The 12,378-nt window shown below is 35.8% G+C and overlaps 1 protein-coding gene and 1 pseudogene across 6 annotated transcripts in view; one reads left to right on the forward strand and one right to left on the reverse strand.

Annotated features, from left to right (window-relative positions):
- Positions 1-12,378, reverse strand: part of ARFIP1 (ADP-ribosylation factor interacting protein 1) — a 145,209-nt gene that overhangs the window by 119,471 nt on the left and 13,360 nt on the right. The gene's annotated exons all lie outside the window — the stretch shown is intronic.
- LOC105534499 lies at positions 9,028-9,822 on the forward strand (annotated as a pseudogene).

Raw genomic sequence — 12,378 nt, forward strand, 5'->3', positions numbered from 1 at the left:
GACCATAGTGCCCACCTACAAAGAGGAACTAATCAGTTCCACAACCCAGCAGCAAAAGAAGTTTGTCCTTTTCCAAAATGTGTCCTGCCCACAAAAAATAAAGTACACCAATACTCTCTCACTAGAAAAATGACTGCATGGTTCTAAGTGTCATTTACAAACCTATTTTCCCGGTTTGATCCAGAGTCTGAAAATTAGAAGTACTGCCTCAAGGAGAATATCTAAAGAAACGCAAGTATCTGAAGAGTGGCAGAACATAAAATGCAATCATGAAGAAAAAAAATCCCTCTGTTCCTCATTTTAGATCATTTAAAATAGCAATAAAGGCATAACTGGTTTGCCAAGTCAGACTTTAGCCAAGTAGACGTATATTTCCTTATTTTTGGCTGCCCAGCCCCAGGCCCCAACCAAAGTTGGGGAAAGCCTCCACATTGTGAGGCTTGGGAAAGGGCAGAGCCTGCCTTGGATTACATAAAAGCTCAAAATACCAGACATTCAAGCAAATATCTGAAGCCAGATTGTTTGTGTTCAATTCATGGTTCCTCCACTAGCTGTGAACGGTAGGCAAGTTCCTAAGGCACTCTTTCTTATTCTGTAAGATGGTAATAGTACCTACCTCATTGCATTGTTGTGGCATAAAATAAAAACATACAGTATTTAGAAGAATGCTTGACATGAGTGCTATATTCAGTTACATTAATACTATTCTTTCCCAAGCTCTAGGACACTGCCATCAGGACCTAGGCTCTGCCAAATCAAAGCCCACTTGCCCCAGACTTAGAATCAGAAACTAGGGTTAAGAAGAAAGATATCAAAGAACTCATTAGGGGGCATTAGGGGGCAACAATAACCAGCAAGATCAAATTTCTAGGTCAGAAGTGACCATAGTGGCAGCATTCAGTCACCAGAGCTAGAGGTACTGGCAGTGCCAAATCCAGTGTTAAGCAATGGTGTCGACACTGGACCACCATTATTTAGATCAATATTCCTAGATATGTGGGCCTGGATTCTGGTTTTCCAATGCTCCAGACAATTCTTTACACTACCTCATAGCCTCTTGGCAAATCCCTTTTCTGAGTAAATGAGCTGGAACTGGTTTCATGTGCTTACAACGTAAGACCTTGACATCAGATTTACAATCAGGAAGTGGATAAATGGAAAATGGTCTTCCAATATCTTTATGAACGCTCTTGAGTATGAGGTGGTAACTCTGAAATGGTCTAGCAAGTTTTTAGAATGTCAGAATGCTATAAAATTTGTTTGATACCTTCATAGTTCCCTACTCTAATCCTAACGCTAATCACTAAAAATCTGGCCTTTATTGAGAGTTTCCTACATGCCAGGCACTGTGCTAAGCACATTACATAAACCATTTCATTTAGCCTTCATAACTATCCTGGTGAGGTAAATATGATTTTCCCAATTTTACAGATGAGGAGACGGCAGCCTAAAAAGGTTAAGGAAATTAACTAATTTAAATAATGTATCCACTTGCAAATGAAGCTCTACAACAGTAAGAGCTAGCGTTTAATGGGTACTCACCATATATCAGGAACTATTCTATGTTTTTCACATTAATTTCACATATTAACTGATTTAATTCTACTCACTTTATGTGCATTATCTCATTTAATCTCACAACAAATCTCTGACCTAGGTACCATAATTATTCCTACTTCACACCAATACTCTTCACACGTAAGAAAACAGAAAGATTAGGAAATTTGCTTAATGACACACAGCAAGCAAGTGATGATCTGGGGATTCAAACCCGGCAATGTGGTTTGAGTTTTTAATCTGTATATCACACTGCCTCTCCTAGAGTGACTGAAATACACGAACGGGCCTTCCCAACCTATATATATATATACACACACATTCAGACCTTTATAGGAATCTTACACACTGCTTTCTTGATATTGACAACTTGTACTGTTGTTTCTTTTATCTCCATATTATTATGAGCAGTTAAGAGTAGCACCCATCTTAATTTACTCTGACCCTTTACTTGCAACAACTGCAGAATGATGCATTAACCTCCATTTATATCATTAGGGCTGTCTTCTGCTAATACCAGAGCCTTAGAGACAGCTGCATCCAGGAACCTCCTACTCCTACCAGTTGGCAGTTGCAGAATTAAACTAGGACACCTGGAAATCAGGAGTTCCAGGATAACAAGTGTGTTGTTGAAAATGGCATCAACTGCCTCAAAATATGCACATGTTATCATTGATCCTGACAACTCAGTGGTTTTCAAATTGGGGAGGTGGGGGGTAGATTTTGATACCACTTCCCCACCACCCAAAATTTAGCAATGTCTGGTTGTTATAGCTGGGAACGGTGCCCTGCTGGCATTTTGAAGGCAGAGGCCAAAGATGCTGGAAAACACTGTACAATGCTGTTTAAGACAATTCCCCAAAACAAAAAAATTACCCAAATATGTCAATTGTGTCAAGGGTGAGAAATTCTGTAAATTGCCTGATGCTATAAATTGCCTCTTAGATTGGCAGGCCCAGGGTCTTTAATTATTCATTCACCTCAGTGTCATAAATGTAACCTATTTCAACTGCACTGGGGGAGAATAGCTTTCCCCCTGCATTCCTTTGGTGGAACAAATAGCACTCCAGCAAACTTTCTCAGTACTGCAATCGTGGTAACATGGCTCATAAAACTGCTTACAGTCTGACCTCTACCTACTTCTCTAGCTGCTTCTCATACCATACTGTCCCCCTCCTTTCTTCATACTGGCCAATTTGGACAGTGGACAAATCTCCACTAACTTCATCTTTACCCTGAGGATACACAGTAAGTCTCCTCCCTGACAATTCAACCTCTAGTCTATAGCCCTTTCTGTAGCTGCCCAAGACTTAGGGCTAAAATTTAAAAGTTAATGTACTTTTTTTTCTCATGCTACTTACGCTTTTCAAATCCTGAAAATACACTTTGACACTCACATAAATAGCTTTACATTTGACAATTTGGCATTTATAGGCTAATACCAAAAGGAAAATAAGAGTCATCCAAAGACTAAAACAGTATCTTAATAATGCAAAAGAAAGGCACACTAGAAATAAGTTTCCTGCTATTCAATTCATTATATTATTCATAGTAAAACATAATTTCTAAAATGCTTAGAAACAACATAGAAACTTTCTAGAAAGGATCTAAAATAACTTGCCTTAGCCTTAGTTAAATTTGTGGAACTACATAAGACATTATATTTTCTAAAACACATTTACATTGGTCTTTAATCCAGTTTACCACTGAGCAAACAAAAACAAAGTAGTATAATAATTAAAGTTTTTCTAGCTATTTCTTAAATCTACTATTTCTTAAAGTTATTTGAAAATGCAATAACAAGTACTGTTAAATATTTCGAATGTTCAGATTATTAATTACATATGTCAAGTAACTATTTTGTTCTGTTATCAAGTAGTTATATTTTCTTCCTATTTAAAGGATCAAATTCTTAAGTTCAGTCAATTCTAGGCAAAGCAATGAAGAAAGTAAAGAAAGTGAAAGAAGAAAAGACGGACACAAAGCTAATTCAATTCTAACTGCTTTCGTTATGGCTTCAGACAATGAAGGCTGCAGTGCTTAGTGGACTAATTATGCATCTCGAGAGAGACCATATTTTGTTCTAATACCAAAAAGCACAAATGCCTTCTGTGTCAGATGAAATTATTCAGATTTTTGCCTATGAAAAAGAAAGTAATTCTATTAAATTCATAATTCAAATAGTTTTTGGAATTTCCTTCTGTATTAGTAAAAATATAGCTTTTGAAAAGTGGTTAATGTATTTATTACAAAGTGGTAATTCAACATTGTTCAAAACTATTAGGTGAATAAGCCTACTTCATGAAATTGCAGAACCAACCAACATATTAAGAGACATGGACTTAAGGTCCAGCTCTGTCTCTTTTTATCCTTTGCATCTCACTTTACTTCTGTAACTTTGTTTCCTCGTTTATAAAATGAGATTTTTAACCTCATCTGTATATAACACAGCTGCTGTGAAAATCAAACGTAAAATTATAGTACACTGATTTCACCTCAAGACTAACAGAACAAATGTTGAAGTAGTTCCAATAACACTAGTATTTACCAGCACAGTTACTCTTTGTAACTTTGTCACTATGGGTACCCTAAGTGTACTTTTCTAAAACAGACCACAATCAAGACAGATTTGAAATATGATTACAAAGGTTACTATCTGCAGCCTTGGTGTTTCTTTCTTTCTTCTATCTATCTTGGCAATTTCACGGCCTCAGTAGGAAGGTGATTCTCAAACCTATTATTATAAATGAATGAATAAGGCAAATACGGTGAAATCCGGATAATTACTGAACATAGATGAGTATACAGAAATTCATTTACTCTAGGGAAAACCAACCTGGCTGCTAGCTACTTCTTGAACCACATTCCTTTTCATCTTTCCTGACAGGCAGTTCTACCTACAGAGCCCTCTCCACTGTTCCTCAAACACACCAATCTTACCAGTATTTTTGCTCTTGCTCTTTGCTCTGTCTGGAAAGGTCTTACTCCTGGATTTTCACATGATTCTCTTCCTCACCTCATTTAGGTTTCTGCTCAAACATCAACTCCACAGAAGGGCTATCATTGACCAATCTATGTCAATTAGCACTCTTCATCGCTCTAGCCCCTTATGCTTCACAGCAGTAAACACTAGTTTACATTACATTATAAAATAAGTTACGTATATCTTTAACATGGTGTGTCTCCCTCCCCGATGTGTCTACAATATAAAAGCCGACTCCTCAGCTTGACACTCAGAATCCCTCCTGTGGTCTGACCTGTTTTCTTTCTGCCAATCATGCTTCTTCAGATACCCTATGAAATCAGACTTACTCTTCTCCATACATATTTCTCAATGTTCTTTGTGCTTTTGCTCAAGTAGTTCAAATTCTACCCACGCGATAAGACTTCAGAATAAACGGCACCTTCACTGATATTCCTGGCTGCTACTCCTCTGAACTGCCACAATGCTTGACTTGTACCACTCTAAAGGAATTATTATTCTGCACTTTATTTCATTTAAATGTCCTCTACTAAACAATACGACCTTGGATGCAGGATCTGTACTCAATTCACTTTTCAGATGTTTGAGTTACACAAAAGAAAAGTGCAAATATCTGTATATTTTCCTCAAATATTCGAAATAGGTATATGTTTTAGTGTTACTATATTGAAGGGCAGAGAGAAAAGAAGAATGAAGACTACAATCTCAGGATAAACTAATAAATACCTAATGCAATTTCTTTGCTGCTTTAGTCACTGTTATAAAAATACACCTAATTTGCTTGTTTCCCCAATTTCTTGCTTCCATTTTTAAATAGTTTTTTTCTATACAGTTTCCTAAATTTACTCATCTTTTCTTTCATTTAGGCTCAAATCATAGCTCTGCTCCTTAAGAGCTATGTTGACCTTTCCAAGTCTTAGTTGTCTAATCTATAAAATGGGAGAAAACATCAACAGGGTTATTATAGCATTAAATGAGATGACATATGTAAAACCTAGTACAATGCCTGACACTTAATAGGCCCTCAATGAATGTTGCCTATTAGGCTACTGTTCTTCTTGTAAACAAATCTGACCCATAAGTTTTAAAGACACAGGTTTAAATTAGCAGAATACTAATGAGTCGGGAATTTTAAAGTCATAAAATATTCCTAAACTGTATTTTTGTTAACTGTAAACTCAATGCTTTTAAATTGGAGGATAAATTCAGCTTATACTCACGTACCTGTTCTGTTTTTAAATTTAATAAGAATATTCCCTATGAAAGCTGCACATGTGGATATGGCTAAAAACACAAGGAATGCATAACATGGATTTTAATGTTAATTTCCAGACAAATTTGAACAATGAATTGCTTGGCAGTAGTTTCCTTCAGATCACTGTCATCCAGACTAACTTCCTATTGAGCAGGAAATTTCTAGTTTGGCATCTAACAGAGTGACAATTACAAAGACAAAACTCACAATGGTAAACCACAAACAGAATACTTTCATTTATTTTTATGAATCCCATCATTGGCTAGGCTGTTAATCTTTCCTAGAACACACATGCACAGTCTTCCCCGTATCATCTCTCAGCAGGATAGATTCAGAGATCTGATCCTAAAAAATCAAATCCATGAACTAAGATATGTACAGTATACACAATTCTCTAGCTTCTCACGATTACCTGTAACTACAACACTGCTTTGCCAAATATTAAACACTCAAGCTATTTTAAATCATAAGGAATCCTGAATCCCCCGCAAGGAATACTTATTGTGCAAAGAATTCGTCTTTGATTTTTGGACTAAACATAAATAATCCAGCTCTAAATCCCACATTAAAACTTATCACACTGAATCACAGTAGCTTGGCTTAGTTGAAGAAACACTGTGCCTAGTACTGTGTCACATAAACAGATGGCAGATTGGCACAGAAACACTGCAACTGGAGTCATAAAACCCCATGTTGTGCTCCAGTCTTACTAATTCCTCTAAATCAGTCACCATCTCTCTGAAGGTTAAATTTGTCCAACTAAAAAAACTAGGAAAATAATAACTAATTTATTTGTATTCATAATTTGCTTTTCAATACTATCTACAATCATATGTATATCTATTCATTACAACAGGCAAACCATTCTAAAGACAAATAAAAATTCAGAAAAATTATCTGGCAAAATGTAAAAATGCACACTGCAAAAAGCAAAAATTAATTTCATAAGATCATTCAGATATGAAACAGATTTTTAAAGATCAGACCATCAACTTGATTTGACAGATGAAAAAACTGTGATGTCTGATGCCAAAATGTTAGTTTTTGTGACCTAAGTAAAACAAAGTTCCAGACCGGAACTCAGATCTCCCCACCTTCATGTGGTGGTAGTGCTCTTCAGGACTGATGTGACTGTTCGCTATCTAAGTGAAACATGATATTCAAATTTCATTCAAGAAAAGTTTAATGTGCTATTTCTGCTTCTATTTTTATTCAGTAAAATTTAGATAATACTACCTACATATGAAGAATTCTGCTAGGCACTAAGGGTAATAAAAAGTAAACTCTAGTTCCAGTTCTAAAAGCACTCTGAATCCAATCACAGAGACAAATACATACACAAATAAGTACCAAGACACCATTTTAGCTACAACAATGCAAAGAAACAAATTTTTACTCTAGAAATACAATGGAGGGAACGATTTTACTGTTTGCTAACAGAATGTAATAATTAAGAAAATAATACAACATGACCAAATGGGATTTATCCTAGAGGTAAAGGATTGGTTCAATTAGGAAATCTATTAGTACATACCGTATTCATAAATCTAAGGCAGGTAGCAAACATACAATTTTCTCCATACCACTGAGATGGAGTGTATGTGACAAAATTCAACACCCATTTGAAACCCAACACTCAAGGAAACAAGAATTAAGAGGTAATTTCTCAAAATGATAAAATATATACATTTTAGTCCTACCACCATTAAATTATTTAATAAAGAAATAACAAAGGCATTTCCACTAAGATTAGGAAAAAGGCAAAGATGCCCACCATTTCTACTACTATTGTTGTTTTCTGAGACGGTGTCCCAATCTGTCGCCCAGGCTGGAGTGCAGTGGCGCGATCTTGGCTCACTGCAACCTCCACCTCCCAGGTTCAAGCGATTCTCCTGCCTCAGCACCCGCCCCCAACCACCCAGAGTAGCTGGAATTACAGGTGCCTGCCACCACGCCCAGCTAATTTTTTGTAGAGACAGGGTTTCACCATGTTGGCCAGGCTGGTCTTAAACTCCTGACTTCAGGTGATCCACCTGCCTCAGCCTCCCAAAGTGCTAGGATTACAGGCATGAGCCACCACACTCAGCCATTTCTACTACTATTCAACATCATACTAGAGGTATTAGCCAAATCAACTAGTTAAGAAAAATCAATCAGATAAATAATAGGTAAGGAGAAAGTAAAACTATCTTTATTTACGGATGATATAATAGTAGCCTAAAAACCCTTGAAGAATCAATAATAAAATTAACTCAAAAATAAGATTCAATGAAGTAGCAAGATAATAAATTAACATACAAAAAATAGTCCTCCTATACAAAAACAATAATCAGGGAAAATAATGGCAGAGAAAATCCCATTTATAGTAGCAACAAAAAGATTAAATACTTAGGAATAAACTAAACAACGTGTAAAAACCACACAAGGAAAATTTCAGCACCACTGAAAGACACTGAAGAACACCTGAGCAAACGGAAAGACATCCCCATTCTTAGACAGGATGACAACATAAAGATGACATTTCTCCCTTACTTTATAAATTCGAGAAAATACAATGAAAATACTAACAAGCTATTCTGTAAAGTTTGGAAAGTTGATGTTCAAGTTGATATGGAAAATCAAACATGCAAGAATAGGTAGGAAAACATTGAAAAAGGAAAACCACAAGTAGACCACCTTTACAAACACTACAACAGCAAAAATCATCTATAATTAAAGCAGTGTGGGACTAGACATAAATAGACCAGTGGAATTTAAAAAGTCTAGAATTAGACCCAAACATACCCAGAAATTTAGTAAATAACAAAGGTGGCATCTCAAATCACTAAAGTACAGATGGACTTTTCTATAAATGGTGCCAGGAAAACTAGGTATCCATTTGGAAAATATAAAACTTGATCTCTATCTCATATCATACTCCAGAATAAACTCCAAATAGAATAAGAATCTAGATATAAAACATGAAACCAGAGAAAGTACTAAAAAAAAAATGGATGAATTCTGCTTAAAGTTGGTATAGGGAAAGGAGAATCCAGAAACAATAAAAGAAAATATTGACTACATAAAATTTTTTAATTGGACAACACACACAGTACATGCAAAGCAAATTAAGATGAAATATTCACAATATACACCATAAAAGGCTAATATATAAAGAACTCTTAAAAACAAAGGGAAAGGAGAGCATTTTTGCACCCCAGGGGCCGCTTCTGGTCACTCTGCAGCCGTCACCATGCCACAGAATGAATATACTGAATTACACTGTAAACACTGCAGATAACATTTGGATTACCATGAGACAAAGAGAAAGAAGGAAAGTCGAGAGGCTCATGAATGTTCAAAGAAGGCAAAGAAAATGATTGGTCTGAAGGCTAAGCTTAATTATAAACAGCACCATGCTGAGAAAATACAAATAAAAAAGACTATCAAGATGCATGAAAAGAGAAACACCAAACAAAAGAATGATGAAAAGACTCCACAGGGAGCAGAACCTGCCTATCGGCTAGACAGAGAGACAATCTCGAGCTAAAGTACTTTCCAATATGATTAAAAAGAAACAAAAAGAAAATGAGGGAAAATGGGAAGTCCCTCCGCCCAAAGTATGTGCCCAGAGAGAAACAGAAGTATTAAGTTATTCAAACAGGAAAGAGAAAGAAGAAGGCATGGAAGAGGATGGTTACTGAAGTCTGCTTTGCTGGAGATGGCTTTACAAAAAAACCACCTAAATATGAAAGATTCATCAGGCCAATGGGCTTGCGTTTCAAGAAAGCCCATGTAACACATCCTGAACTGAAAGCCACCTTTTGCCTACCAATACCCGGCATAAAGAAGAATCCCTCATCCCCACTGTATACAACTTTGGGTGTTATTACAAAGACTGTCATTGAGGTAAATGTGAGCAAATTGGGCCTTGTGACGCAAGGAGGCAAAGTTATTTGGGGAAATATGCCCAGGTTATCAACAATCCTGAAAATGATGGATGCATAAATGCAGTCTTACTGGTTTGACAGCAATTTCATATATAATTGTTGAGCGCTACACACCAATTGAAAAAACTACCATTACTATAATGTTTCTGAATACTATCAAACAGCCATACCTGTCTGCAATCACCAAGAGATTATTACGTTGTAAACATTAAAATGGGAAACAAACAAACGAACAAAAAACAAAGGAAAAAGGACCAAAAATCAGATACAGGATAAAAGACACAGTCAATTCACCAAAAAAAATAAAAAAATAAAAAAATAAAAAAATAAAAAAATAAAAAGGGACCTCAGATATATAACAATTGCTCAAATTCACTCGAAATTAGAGAAATGCCAATTAAAACAGCACTGAGATACAATTTCTCATCTATTACACTCGCAGAAATTTTTAAATATGACAAAACATTCCATTAGTGAGGATGTAAGGAAAACAGGCACTTACATACATTGCTGACGGGAATACAAATTGGTACAACCATTCTGAAGGGAGTGTTGGTAATGTGTAACAAAATCGCGTATACACTTACCTTTGGTCCCAACAATTCCACTTCAAGGAATCTACCCTGGGAATATACCTCCAAATATACAAAGACAAATACACACTGCAGCATTCTTTGTAATTGTAAAATATTGGAAACTTGGATGTGCCATATTCAATTACCTTCCTATGGTAGGAATATGGCACATAGGAAAGTGACTGAACAAACCATGGTACATCCAAGTTATGCAACTGTGGGGAGAAATAAAGAATGAGGAAAATCTCTATAATATGAAATGATTTCCAGGACACAGTGTTAGCTAAAAAAGCAAAGTCTGAAAAAAGCAAAAAAATACCTATAGTATGTTATGTTCATGTAAGAATGAAGGGAGATATAAGAAAATACACGTTCCTACTGAAAAAGCAAAAGGAACCCAAAACACCAGAAGGATAAACCAGAAAATGAAGAGACAGGATACCTACCCCAGGCAGGTGAGAAAGGAAAAAGGCATGGGAACAGTGTAGCAAGGCTAAGGATAGCGTGATACTTCTCTGGATACACGATATATTTTGTAATAATTCTGACTCTAAGAACCATAGTAATTTCCACATGCTGACATGGTGTCGGAAAATAAAGAAAACTTCAAAAACAGATGGGGGTTTGTTGAAAGAACACAGGAGCCAACCTGAAGGAGCCCATAACGGCCAATGCTGGAACAAATATTGCAACAAAATAAATGATAGTACTAGATTAAAAACAAGGAGTAAAATATTAATGAGTCCATACTGATATGAACAATCTGATAAGTAAATGGAGGAAAAGGGACAACTCTTCTTCCCAATAGACTACAATAAGTAAATTAACACAAGAAGCAAAGTGGGAAACAATCGGTATCAGGCAAATATCACAAACACTGCAGACAAGATCCACTTGATAGATGCTAAAGTTAGAGAGCAATAGTTTGAGGAGAAACAGGATTTACACAGTCTCCATGTAGCTCCAACAAGATACTTAGCAACTTAAAAGGGAAAGATAGTAACTTCATAGTGTAAAAACAGCACACTCAACCAAGTGATCAAGTAATCATAAGTAGTAAGACATATATCATAAACTCCTCAATACAATGCACTAGGAAAGACACAACAACACTTTTGTGGTATTCTTGTCAAAAATGCATAGGCTCATTCCAGTCATGAGAAAATATCAGACAAACCCAAACTGCGAGATATTCTAAAAATAACTGATCAGTACTCTTCAAAAGTGTCACAGTCATAAAAGAAAAGCAAAATATCAGAAACTTTAAAAGAGACTACGGAGAAATGGCTAAATTCAATGTGGGCTCCTATATAGGACCCTGGGACTGAAAACGGACAGTAGTTGAAAATTTGGTTTCACTCTAATAAGAGCTATAGTTTAATTAATAATACTATACCAATGTTAATTTCCTACTTGTAATAATTATATTACAGTTATGTAAGATGTTAGCATTAGGGGAAATGGGGTGAGGAATGTAAAGGAACTCTGTACTATATTTGCAGCTCTTACACAAGTCTAAAATTAGATTAAAAATTTTTTTTAAAAACAGTAAGAAATTCTGAACAAAGGTAGAGGAATTACCCTTTAAATAAAAGGAGAAAATCTCTTCCAGTGAGGCCAGAATAAAGGAAGAAGGAACCTGTAGAGACAGTGAAGAGTAACATAGAAAAATGGAAGGTTAAGGCAGTTCATTTTTGCTATCTTTTACTTTCTTGCGAAGTAGGAGTTATCATTTGACCCCTTGTATAAAACAGCACCAATGAGGAAAATATAGTAGGTCCTCCCTTTATCCATGTTTTAGCTTTCCACAGTTTGTTATCAACTGTCAACCATGGTGTGAAAATAAACCTCTCTTCTTTATAAATTACTCAGCCTCAGGTACTCCTTTATAGCAACTCAAACAGACTAAGAAAATATGTTATAATTGCTCTATTTTATTATTACTGTTGTTAATCTCTTATTGTGCCTAATTTACAAATTAAACTTTATCATAGGTATGTATGTATAGGAGAAAACTTAGTATATATAGAGTTTGGGACTATCCACAGTTTCAGGTATGTGGGCTTTGGAACACCTCCC

Source organism: Mandrillus leucophaeus, unplaced genomic scaffold (assembly GCF_000951045.1).
Source record: "Mandrillus leucophaeus isolate KB7577 unplaced genomic scaffold, Mleu.le_1.0 Scaffold136, whole genome shotgun sequence".
NCBI classification, from domain to species: domain Eukaryota; kingdom Metazoa; phylum Chordata; class Mammalia; order Primates; family Cercopithecidae; genus Mandrillus; species Mandrillus leucophaeus.